Source organism: Gorilla gorilla, chromosome 17 (assembly GCF_029281585.2).
Source record: "Gorilla gorilla gorilla isolate KB3781 chromosome 17, NHGRI_mGorGor1-v2.1_pri, whole genome shotgun sequence".
Taxonomy (NCBI): domain Eukaryota; kingdom Metazoa; phylum Chordata; class Mammalia; order Primates; family Hominidae; genus Gorilla; species Gorilla gorilla.
Genome location: NC_073241.2, coordinates 45788853 through 45801562, shown reverse-complemented (window position 1 = coordinate 45801562; position 12710 = coordinate 45788853). Strand labels below are relative to the sequence as shown.

Sequence of the window (12710 nt, the reverse complement as noted above, 5' to 3'; positions counted from 1 at the left end):
GCCATTGCTTTTGGTGTTTTGGACATGAAGTCCTTGCCCATGCCTATGTCCTGAATGGTAATGCCTAGGTTTTCTTCTAGGGTTTTTATGGTTTTAGGTCTAATGTTTAAGTCTTTAATCCATCTTGAATTGATTTTTGTATAAGGTGTAGGGAAGGGATCCAGTTTCAGCTTTCTACATATGGCTAGCCAGTTTTCCCAGCACCATTTATTAAATAGGGAATCCTTTCCCCATTGCTTGTTTTTCTCAGGTTTGTCAAAGATCAGATAGTTGTAGATATGTGGTGTTATTTCTGAGGGCTCTGTTCTGTTCCATTGATCTATATCTCTGTTTTGGTACCACTACCAAGCTGTTTTGGTTACTGTAGCCTTGTAGTATAGTTTGAAGTCAGGTAGTGTGATGCCTCCAGCTTTGTTCTTTTGGCTTAGGATTGCCTTGGCGATGCGGGCTCTTTTTTGGTTCCATATGAACTTTAAAGTAGTTTTTTCCAATTCTGTGAAGAAAGTCATTGGTAGCTTGATGGGGATGGCATTGAATCTCTAAATTACCTTGGGCAGTATGGCCATTTTCACGATATTGATTCTTCCTACCCATGAGCATGGAATGTTCTTCCATTTGTTTGTATCCTCTTTTATTTCCTTGAGCAGTGGTTTGTAGTTCTCCTTGAAGAGGTCCTTCACATCCCTTGTAAGTTGGATTCCTAGGTATTTTATTCTCTTTGAAGCAATTGTGGATGGGAGTTCACTCATGATTTGGCTCTCTGTTTGTCTGTTGCTGGTGTATAAGAATGCTTGTGATTTTTGTACATTGATTTTGTATCCTGAGACTTTGCTGAAGTTGCTTATCAGCTTAAGGAGATTTTGGGCTGAGACAATGGGGTTTTCTAGATATACAATCCTGTCGTCTGCAAACAGAGACAATTTGACTCCCTCTTTTCCTAATTGAATACCCTTTATTTCCTTCTCCTGCCTAATTGCCCTGGCCAGAACTTCCAACACTATGTTGAATAGGAGTGGTGAGAGAGGGCATCCCTGTCTTGTGCCAGTTTTCAGAGGGAATGCTTCCAGTTTTTGCCCATTCAGTATGATATTGGCTGTGGGTTTGTCATAGATAGCTCTTATTATTTTGAAATACGTCCCATCAATACCTAATTTATTGAGAGTTTTTAGCATGAAGGCTTGTTGAATTTTCTCAAAGGCTTTTTCTGCATCTATTGAGATAATCATGTGGTTTTTGTCTTTGGCTCTGTTTATATGCTGGATTACATTTATTGATTTGCGTATATTGAACCAGCCTTGCATCCCAGGGATGAAGCCCACTTGATCATGGTGGATAAGCTTTTTGATGTGCTGCTGGATTCGTTTTGCCAGTATTTTATTGAGGATTTTTGCATCAATGTTCATCCAGGATATTGGTCTAAAATTCTCTTTTTTGGTTGTGTCTCTGCCCGGCTTTGGTATCAGAATGATGCTGGCCTCATAAAATGAGTTAGGGAGGATTCCCTCTTTTTCTATTGATTGGAATAGTTTCAGAAGGAATGGTACCAGTTCCTCCTTGTACCTCTGGTAGAATTCGGCTGTGAATCCATCTGGTCCTGGACTCTTTTTGGTTGGTAAACTATTGATTATTGCCACAATTTCAGCTCCTGTTATTGGTCTATTCAGAGATTCAACTTATTCCTGGTTTAGTCTTGGGAGAGTGTACGTGTCGAGGAATTTATCCATTTCTTCTAGATTTTCTAGTTTATTTGCGTAGAGGTGTTTGTAGTATTCTCTGATGGTAGTTTGTATTTCTGTGGGATCGGTGGTGATATCCCCTTTATCATTTTTTATTGTGTCTATTTGATTCTTCTCTCTTTTTTTCTTTATTAGTCTTGCTAGCGGTCTATCAATTTTGTTGATCCTTTCAAAAAACCAGCTCCTGGATTCATTAATTTTTTGAAGGGTTTTTTGTGTCTCTATTTCCTTCAATTCTGCTCTGATTTTAGTTATTTCTTGCCTTCTGCTAGCTTTTGAATGTGTTTGCTCTTGCTTTTCTAGTTCTTTTAATTGTGATGTTAGGGTGTCAATTTTGGATCTTTCCTGCTTTCTCTTGTGGGCATTTAGTGCTATAAATTTCCCTCTACACACTGCTTTGAATGCGTCCCAGAGATTCTGGTATGTTGTGTCTTTGTTCTTGTTGGTTTCAAAGAACATCTTTATTTCTGCCTTCATTTCGTTATGTATCCAGTAGTCATTCAGGAGCAGGTTGTTCAGTTTCCATGTAGTTGAGCGGTTTTGAGTGAGATTCTTAATCCTGAGTTCTAGTTTGATTGCACTGTGGTCTGAGAGATAGTTTGTTATAATCTCTGTTCTTTTACATTTGCTGAGGAGAGCTTTACTTCCAAGTATGTGGTCAATTTTGGAATAGGTGTGGTGTGGTGCTGAAAAAAATGTATATTCTGTTGATTGGGGGTGGAGAGTTCTGTAGATGTCTATTAGGTCCGCTTGGTGCAGAGCTGAGTTCAATTCCTGTGTATCCTTGTTGACTTTCTGTCTCATTGATCTGTCTAATGTTGACAGTGGGGTGTTAAAGTCTCCCATTATTAATGTGTGGGAGTCTAAGTCTCTTTGTAGGTCACTCAGGACTTGCTTTATGAATCTCGGTGCTCCTGTATTGGGTGCATATATATTTAGGATAGTTAGCTCTTCTTGTTGAATTGATCCCTTTACCATTATGTAATGGCCTTCTTTGTCTCTTTTGATCTTTGTTGGTTTAAAGTCTGTTTTATCAGAGACTAGGATTGCAACCCCTGCCTTTTTTTGTTTTCCATTTGCTTGGTAGATCTTCCTCCATCCTTTTATTTTGAGCCTATGTGTGTCTCTGCACATGAGATGGGTTTCCTGAATACAGCACACTGATGGGTCTTGACTCTTTATCCAATTTGCCAGTCTGTGTCTTTTAATTGGAGCATTTAGTCCATTTACATTTAAAGTTAATAGTGTTATGTGTGAATTTGATCCTGTCATTATGATGTTAGCTGTGATTTTGCTAATTAGTTGATGCAGTTTCTTCCTAGTCTCGATGGTCTTTACATTTTGGCATGATTTTGCAGCGGCTGGTACCGGTTATTCCTTTCCATGTTTAGCGCTTCCTTCAGGAGCTCTTTTAGGGCAGGCCTGGTGGTGACAAAATCTCTCAGCATTTGCTTCTCTGTAAAGTATTTTATTTCTCCTTCACTTATGAAGCTTAGTTTGGCTGGATATGAAATTCTGGGTCGAAAATTCTTTTCTTTAAGAATGTTGAATATTGGCCCCCATTCTCTTCTGGCTTGTAGGGTTTCTGCTGAGAGATCTGCTGTTAGTCTGATGGGCTTCCCTTTGAGGGTAACCCGACCTTTCTCTCTGGCTGCCCTTAACATTTTTTCCTTCATTTCAACTTTGGTGAATCTGACAATTATGTGTCTTGGAGTTGCTCTTCTCAAGGAGTATCTTTGTGGCGTTCTCTGTATTTCCTGAATCTGAACGTTGGCCTGCCTTGCTAGATTGGGGAAGTTCTCCTGGATAATATCCTGCAGAGTGTTTTCCAACTTGGTTCCATTGTCCCCATCACTTTCAGGTACACCAATCAGACATAGATTTGGTCTTTTCACATAGTCCCATATTTCTTGGAGGCTTTGCTCATTTCTTTTTATTCTTTTTTCTCTAAACTTCCCTCTCACTTCATTTCATTCACTTCATCTTCCATTGCTGATACCCTTTCTTCCAGTTGATCTCATCGGCTCCTGAGGCTTCTGCATTCTTCACGTAGTTCTCGAGCCTTGGTTTTCAGCTCCATCAGCTCCTTTAAGCACTTCTCTGTATTGGTTATTCTAGTTATACATTCTTCTAAATTTTTTTCAAAGTTTTCAACTTCTTTGCCTTTGGTTTGAATGTCCTCCCATAGCTCAGAGTAATTTGATCGTCTGAAGCCTTCTTCTCTCAGCTCGTCAAAGTCATTCTCCATCCAGCTTTGTTCCGTTGCTGGTGAGGAACTGCGTTCCTTTGGAGGAGGAGAGGCGCTCTGCGTTTTAGAGTTTCCAGTTTTTCTGTTCTGTTTTTTCCCCATCTTTGTGGTTTTATCTACTTTTGGTCTTTGATGATGGTGATGTACAGATGGGTTTGGATTGGGAGGAGCCAAGATGGCCGAATAGGAACAGCTCAGGTCTACAGCTCCCAGCGTGAGCGACGCAGAAGACGGGTGATTTCTGCATTTCCATCTGAGGTACCGGGTTCATCTCACTAGGGAGTGCCAGACAGTGGGCGCAGGCCAGTGGGTGCACGCACCGTGCACAAGCCGAAGCAGGGCGAGGCATTGCCTCACTTGGGAAGCGCAAGGGGTCAGGGAGTTCCCTTTCCAAGTCAAAGAAAGGGGTGACGGACGCACCTGCAAAATCGGGTCACTCCCACCCGAACATTGTACTTTTCGGACTGGCTTAAAAAACGGCGCACCACGACATTTTATCCCGCACCTGGCTCGGAGGGTCCTACGCCCAGGGAGTCTCGCTGTTTGCTAGCACAGCAGTCTGACATCAAACTGCAAGGTGGCAGCGAGGCTGGGGGAGGGGCGCCCGCCATTGCCCAGGCTTGCTTAGGTAAACAAAGCAGCCGGGAAGCTCGAACTGGGTGGAGCCCACCACAGCTCAAGGAGGCCTGCCTGCCTCTGTAGGCTCCACCTCTGGGGGCAGGGCACAGACAAACAAAAAGACAGCAGTAACCTCTGCAGACTTAAATGTCCCTGTCTGACAGCTTTGAAGAGAGCAGTGGTTCTCCCAGCATGCAGCTGGAGATCTGAGAACGGGCAGACTGCCTCCTCAAGTGGGTCCCTGACCCCTGACCCCCGAGCAGCCTAACTGGGAGGCACCCCCCAGCAGGGGCACACTGACGCCTCACATGGCAGGGTATTCCAACAGAGCTGCAGCTGAGGGTCCTGTCTGTTAGAAGGAAAACTAACAAACAGAAAGGACATCCACACCAATATTTAAGATTAGTAACAGGGCACAATTCCAAATGCTAGTGAGGAGGTAGAATGGCAGGTGTTTACATGCATGGCTGGTAAGAATGCAAAATGTTACAGCACTTTATAAGAGTGATCAGTTTCATACATATTTAAACATATGCTTACCATATAAAGAACAAATCTAGGTATTTCTCCTAATGAAATGAAAACCTCTATTTGTACAAACATATATATGTGACTGTTTACAAGCAGCTTTATTCACAGTTTTTCAAAACTAAAAATAACTCAACGTCCTTTAATTGGTGAAGGGATTAAAAAAACTCTAGTGCATTCATACAGTGGAATACTACTTAGTAATAATATAAGACAAGCTCATGACACACAAAACGCAGATGAATCTGAACAGCATCATATTAAGTGAAAGAAGCTTAACTCAAATGCCTACATATTGTATGATTATATTCCTATGATAAATTTGTAGGAATGGGGAACACATCACAGGTTGTCAGAAGTTGCAGATAGGTGGAGGAGTTAACTTACAAAGCAGCAGCACAGGGAACATTTGGAACAACAGAGCAGTTTTATATCTTGGTTGTCTTGTTTATACTGTTCTCAAAACTCATAGAACTATATACCACAGTGAATTCTATTGTATGCTAATTTAAAGAGTGAAAGCTAAAATAATGAAGAGAATGATAAGAAACGCCATAGTTTGGTTGGTTAAAAAAAGTACAAGCAAAATAAAAAGGATTCCCAGAATGTGTAGAAAGAGGGGTCTAAAAATCCCATACATATATACATCCCTGTGAAATTTTATAGCACTAAGAATAAATACATACCCTAAAATCTGAGAAAGAGACAGAGACAGAGAGAGAGACAGAGAGAAAGAGAGAATATAAGTCTTACAACGCAATCAAAATCCCACTGACAGTTAACCTGCAAATCTATACATGATCAAACTGGTACTCAACTGTGGATGCAATAAAGATGATGTAATTCTCGCAGCAATGGAGAAGTTCACTTTTTTTATTTTTTATTTTTCTTTGAGATGGAATTTCTTGTTGCCCAGGCTGGAGTGCAATGGCGAGGTCTTGGCTCACTGCAACCTCTGCCTCAAGCGACTCTCCTGCTTCAGCCTCCCAAGTAGCTGGGATTACAGGCATATGCCCCAAGCCTGGCTAATTTTTTTTTTGGATTTTTAGTAGAGGTGTGGTTTCACCATGTTGACCAGGTTGGTCTCGAACTCCTGACCTCAGGTGATCCGCCTGCCTCAGCCTCCCAAAGTGCTGAGATTACAGATGTGAGCCACCATGCCTAACCAATAAGTTCACTTTTAATATACCCTTTATGAGGAAATTTTTTGAGGTTGTAATCCAGCAAAATAAAGGTAAAAGTCGTGAAGGAGAAACTGTGCAACTGAGTCAGGAACGCAGTGAAACAAATGCCAGAATGACTTGTCTGTGTAAGCCTAAAAAGTTATTGGTCCAAATTAAATCCTAAAGTCAGTGAACCCTAAGAAGAATGTCTTTAAAAAGAATGAGATAATTTCTAATTAGTAGTTGAAATAAATAGGAAACTGGGGCTTCTTAGTGTTATGTTGAAGAATGCATATATTTATTCTCTCAACCAGGTAAATGTAGGGACACTGAGAAATTGTAGGAAAAATAAAGAGCTGTACTAAGAAATTGTAGGAAAAACAAAGAGCTGTACTAAAGAGCCATGGTTAATTTATGAAACAAAGTAAAAAAAAGGCATGATTTCAGACAATTGAAGAGATATAAAAAGTACATTTCTTTAGTATTTAAGCAATATTATTCTTAGGTGGTCCTGTGTATGTGACCTGGGATATGTAGAGATTAGAATGGTGTCCTTGACCAGCATGTTGCTCTTCACTGGGCAATAGTTACACAACTGCAATCAGGTCAATGCTATTTTTTGGGTTTCAAGTATCAGGTTGTACTTAGTTATGGTTACAAACGGAACATAAAATGTTATTGGTGTTGTCATTGTCAAAATAAAGCTATCTTTGACAGAATTTAGAAGGTGAATGTGAAGAAGACGTGGAAAAAAATTGGAATGTTAGAATGTTCAACTGAAGAAGTGACTGGAGCCAGCTGTGGTGGTTCATGCCTGTAATCCCAGCACTTTGGGAGGCCGAGGCAGGAGGATCACGAGGCAAGGGGTCAGGAGCTCAAGACCACCCTGGCCAACATGGTGAAACTGTGTCTCTACTAAAAATACAAAAATTAGCTGGGTATGGTGATTCACACCTGTAGTCTCAGCTACTTGGCAGGGTGAGGCAGGAGAATTGCTTGAACCCAGGAGGCAAAGGTTGCAGTGAGCTGAGATGACACTACTACACTCCAGGCTGGGTGACAGAGGGAGACTCTGTCTCAAAAATAAATTAATTAACTAGTTAATAAAATAAGTGACCGTCTGAAGTTGACAGATCAAGATATATAAATAATTCTATTTAAAGAAAAATCAAGTAATGACTAAACTAAGATAATAACATAAGTAATAAAATTAAGAACATAATGGATGGCTACATGAGGGCATCTGAAAGTGGTAATTTGCGTTCAGAGATTAGAAGATTTGCTTGCTAAATCAAGAAATACTGGTATGTTATTTAGTGTTATAGATGAAACCACCAGAAGAATCACTATGAGAACTACTAAAACTGCTTGCTTCTCAGTAGCAGGATTGGAGATGGTGAGGAATGAGATGAAATATTATAAAATCTTTAATACTGCTTAATTTTTACTATTTGCCTCATTCACTTTGATAAAAATAAGAGAAACACTAAACAAAAATTGGAAAGTGTTAAGTAAAAATGACAGAGGGAAGAAATTACAATGACAGGAAATATATTGGGGTATCATCAAATATGACTCCCTTACTTTCAAATTCACAGAGGAAACAGACATAGTGATACAACAGAGAGAAACTCTCAAATAGAGTAATATTCAACAGGGATGAGACTTTCTAAAATTAATACAATCGCCAAGTTACCTTAAATTGACGGAAAAGAGCAGATTTCTATAAAAACAAAATGAGTTTTAAAAGAAGCTTTCTGTTGAGCTCAGATTTTGGAAATCATAATTTCAAGTATTGAAAGAGAAACATAGAACCAAGGATGCCTATGGAAACATGATTCAGTTTCAATTCTTATGATTATAGTACAAGGAAAAAAATAGGGTATTATAAAAAAAATTAGAACAAGACCAAAGATGGCCTAAGTACAATCATTTGGGCAGATGGTTTAATGAGACCAAACTACTCAACTTATTTTCCTTTTTTGTTCTTACTTATTTTAATCACAGAGAAAAATTCGCAATATAGAAAAGAACATTTTTTAAAACTTTATTAAGGGAGATTTAAAGTCCAATGAAGGTGAGAAATAGTAAGACAGCCTTGGGTACTTAAAAGATGCTAAGGTTAAATATATTGAATAAGTTTGCAGATACAATTGAAGAAATATTGTTAATGATTTTTTTAAAAAATCATATATATGGATGGAAGAGTTAGGTGACTTTAGCTGTACCAATATCACCATAATATTTTTCAAAAGAGAATAAAGAAAAAGTCCTTACATTATTATAAACGTTACCAAATTTTATATCAGTTCCAAGAAAAGCTCTACAAAGGGTTATAAAATCATTCTTAAAGAAACTGGTCATCAATATAAACAATGTAGATGCATAAAAAATAGATAATCATGGGATAATTTGTAACAAAATAGGATTATTGACTAGACCAAGAGAAGCTTACAAATACACAAAGAGCATCTTAATATTCAACAACGCATGCAAGTACATCACATATATCCTACGGACAAGATTGAAAAGTGTTGGCTGTATTATAGGCTGATTAGTTGAAACCATATTTACTTGAACAGTTATATCCAAAGAGTGTTGATTGATGCAATATGTCAGTCACTGAGGAGGAAAATCAGAAAAATCAATAGTAGCACCCAATAGGGTTTCCCCATGTTCATTTTACAATTTTCACTTTGGATTGAAAGAAGAATCAGGAAAGTCATCATATTAGAGAAGCAAACAACTGCTGATAAAGATCCTAATGCATTCAGGCAATGAGCTGAAATGACACGAAACTCAATAGGAATAAACTTTATGGCTTCCTCTTAAAATGTTTTCCCACCAATTTTTAAAAGATCACTTGATGAAGTAGATGGGGAAGATTACTAATAGCTTACGTAAAAAAATACAAACTTACTATAACCTCAATGTAAGCCAAAAGTAAGCATGACTACCTTAAAATTTAATGTAAGATTTAGCTTCAGCAGAAGACATATAGTTCTCTGATTTGGGGAATGAGCCTTCTGCTGTTTACAGCTTATCCTTGTCAATGGCTGCAGTGTGAATCCAACTGCTAGTTGTATTAAGTGGATTGGTATGAAACTGGAATATGGTCAGAGTGGGAAAAGCAGAATGATGCAGGAACTGGAATCCATCAAACATGAGAAACAGTTGAAAGCATGGAGAACAGATAGCCCAGAAGAAGGAGGACTTGTTCATCTTGTATTATTAATGCCTAGTAGAGGAGTCACAGATGCGTATGAAAAGATAAAATGTGTTGTGAACAAAACAAAGGTATACCCAAGACCTATTATATTCCTTTAAGATAAAAAAGGCCTTTTTAAAAACATATGAATATGGCACTTTAATGATTTTTTACTCCATGTCTTGAATTAAGATCTATCCTTTGTGATGGCTCAAACATTGCCTTTGTTTCTGGACGCTTGAAAGTGAGTCTCCAAAAAGCTTAGTTTTTCAGTGATCTCAGTGGGTAAACTTTCTGGATAAGTGACATCATGAAGAAACAGTCGTACCTCATTCACATAGTGTTATTCAGAATTAACTTATCAGATTGGCCTTTAACTACATTAAAGGCACTTGTTTGGTATTTGGATTTCATTACTTTGTTTGGTGTGTATACCCTTCAGATAACTACTTGGCAACAAGCACTCTATTCCAAGTGATCCCCGGATGTAGTCACAAAGGCATGTTAATCTTATTATTCCTCTTATTAAGTACAAACCTTGGCCCAACAGTAAAGTTCTCACTGTTTTTCAGGTGCTCTGAGGATACACAAAGGAGAGGTGGTATATTTCAGCCACCTTTGGGATCATATTTTATCTGTTTATTTTGACTTTTTTTTTAAGAAGGCAAAGAAGGGTGATATTAGGGCAGAGGTGGCAGCATACTACTCCTCTTCAAAATGCCTTCTGGTCTACAGGGAATTTACCCTGACCTTTGTGTGGAAGTCAGTCATCCAGTTCTAAATTGAAATTATCTCAGTGATAGTAAAGCTCCAACAAACACAACCTTTATCTGTATGCAAATAATTGCCATGGTCTGTATTCTTTGCTCATCTGAGATTCCATATTAGGAAAATAGTGTCTGCTAATTTTGGCCAATCTGCTCTATTCTTTATCTCAAACAATGGTGTCACTATCTATCCAGTCTCTTCAGCTGAAACCACAGAGGAATCTTCTACTATTCTTCCTCCTTCACTTCACATATCAATACAGGCACTAGGCTTGTCCTCAGAAATGCTTGTGAAAACCCCTCCAATTTGCCACTGCCAAGGTCAGGCTCTCATTTTCTAGATTACTTTGAGTGACTCTTCGACATTTGTCATACAAGACCTTTCACAATCTGACCCCAATGAATACCACCATTGCCCATTACACGTGACCATATGCATCACATATAAAAGCTTACATGAAGCTTTAATTCCATAAACACATGCTGAGAACTTAATACATGAAGAACAGTAGTTTAAATTTTAGGAGTACTAAGATTAAATCACATATGTTCACACTATGGTAGAAAGAAGCAATCATAAACCAATTATCTATCTAAGCGTATGCTATATGATATAACAAAGATAGTGCAAGAGAGAGATGTGGACAAGGAAGAAAGTGAACATTTTCCTTGTCATGAGGCAGGGAAGAGTTCACAGAGAAAGATATATTTGAATAGAAAACAGAAGGATTGTAGGGTGCATAAGACTTAGCAAGGCAGGTATGGAGAATGAGAGAAGTCCTGGTAGAGAGGAGTTCCCGGAGTATGGAACTTGATAGCTTTGTGAAAAGGTATATCCTTTGACATTGTTGGAGCATAAAAGGGAGAAGTAAGAAATACAACTGGAAAAGCAAGAAGAAATTTGATTAAGTAAGGCCTTAAATGTTTTCTAAGCGGCTAAGACATTGAGACTTCACTTCACAGACATTGAGGAGCTATGGTGCCTTATAAGCAAGACAGTATCAGAGAATTTTATAGTTTTATGAGTCCTCTGGTAATAGATTCTATGAAGGTCATCAAGCCTGGAGGTTGAAATGTCAACTAGGAAGCCATGGTTCTGGTTTAGCTTTGGGAAGATGAAGGTTGTCATACTGGAGATCAAATAAAAGAAATGGATGATTGGAACATTAAAGTGGTTGCCTGGGCACAGTGGCTCACGCCTCTAATCCTAGCACTTTGGGAGGCAGAGGCAGGTGGATCACTTGAGGTCAGGAGTTTGAGACCAGCCTGGCCAACACGTGAAACCCTGTCTCTACTAAAAAATAAAAAATAAAAAAAGCCAGGTGTGGAGGTGCACGCCTTTAATCCCAGCTGCTTGGGAGGCTGAGGCAGAAGAATTGCTTGAACCTGGGAGGTGGAGGTTGCAGTGAGCTGAGATTGCACCACTACACTCCAGCCTGGGCGACAGAGTGAGACTCTGTCTCAAAAAAATAAACATTAAAATTAAAACTAAATTTTAAAAAAGAGGTTGACTCAACCAAGTATAGAGGCTTATTACAATGAGAAGTTAAAGCACGACAGTCTGCTTTAAACTGTTAAGTTTCTGGATTCTGTAACAAGGTGACTGGTGTTGTCACTGACCAAGACTGCCAATGCCAGAGAAGAGACCTGCACAGGAGGGGTACAGAAGCTCACTTGGACTCTCCTGTTTTTCAATTTCAGTTAGACATCTGGGAGGAAAAGCCAAGAGACAACTGGAAGTCTCTGTTCACCACCACCGCCACAGCTTGAGAATAATTGTCCCATTCGGGCTGCTCTGCAAAGTCACTGAGGACATCCATGCAGTGTTTACTATTATCAGTTAACTGAGTGATTTTTGGCAAGTTTCTTCATCTTTACCCAGTGCCTTCACATTGAGTAATCTCTGCCACTCTGTACCTTTCATAAACTATGATTTAGTCTGAGGTTTTCTAGCTAGGTCAGGCTCTATAGGCAAATATATCTCAATATATATGTGAATAAACACTTAGAAGATCAAAAGAACCTAAACTGTGTTTTTATCGAGTTTCATCTAGATTCCCTGGTGCTGTAGTTGACAGTCACAGCATAAGATGATAGACTTGTGCCTGTCATATAATTTGCACTTTTAAAATATGATTAAATTAATATTTCAATGAAAAACGTATTTCTTTAAGATTGCAACAGTACATACTAGAAACCGGTCAGTGGTAGAATAGATGTTAAACTTTACTTCATTAACAGAAAATAAAGGGCAATTAATAAAGTGATTCTCTTACTGTTATCCTTCCTCATGTGAGTTTTCACTATTAGTAAGCCGCAATAATATAGGCTTTTCTTAGCAACAACAGTTACTGCCATTGAATATATTGTATGATTACTTTACAAACTAAAATTATTTAATTAATTTAAATATGGTATTTTCTCTTTGTTTTGTAGTCCCCT

General features: G+C 38.7%; 1 long non-coding RNA gene across 1 annotated transcript in view; it reads left to right on the top strand.

Moving 5' to 3' along the window:
* Nucleotides 1-12029, top strand: part of LOC129528349 (uncharacterized) — a 33967-nt gene extending 21938 nt beyond the window's left edge. The window contains exon 3 of the long non-coding RNA XR_008673610.1: nucleotides 11970-12029. This is a non-coding gene — a long non-coding RNA (uncharacterized lncRNA). The remainder of the gene's footprint in view (nucleotides 1-11969) is intronic.
* Nucleotides 12030-12710: the final 681 nt, after the last annotated feature.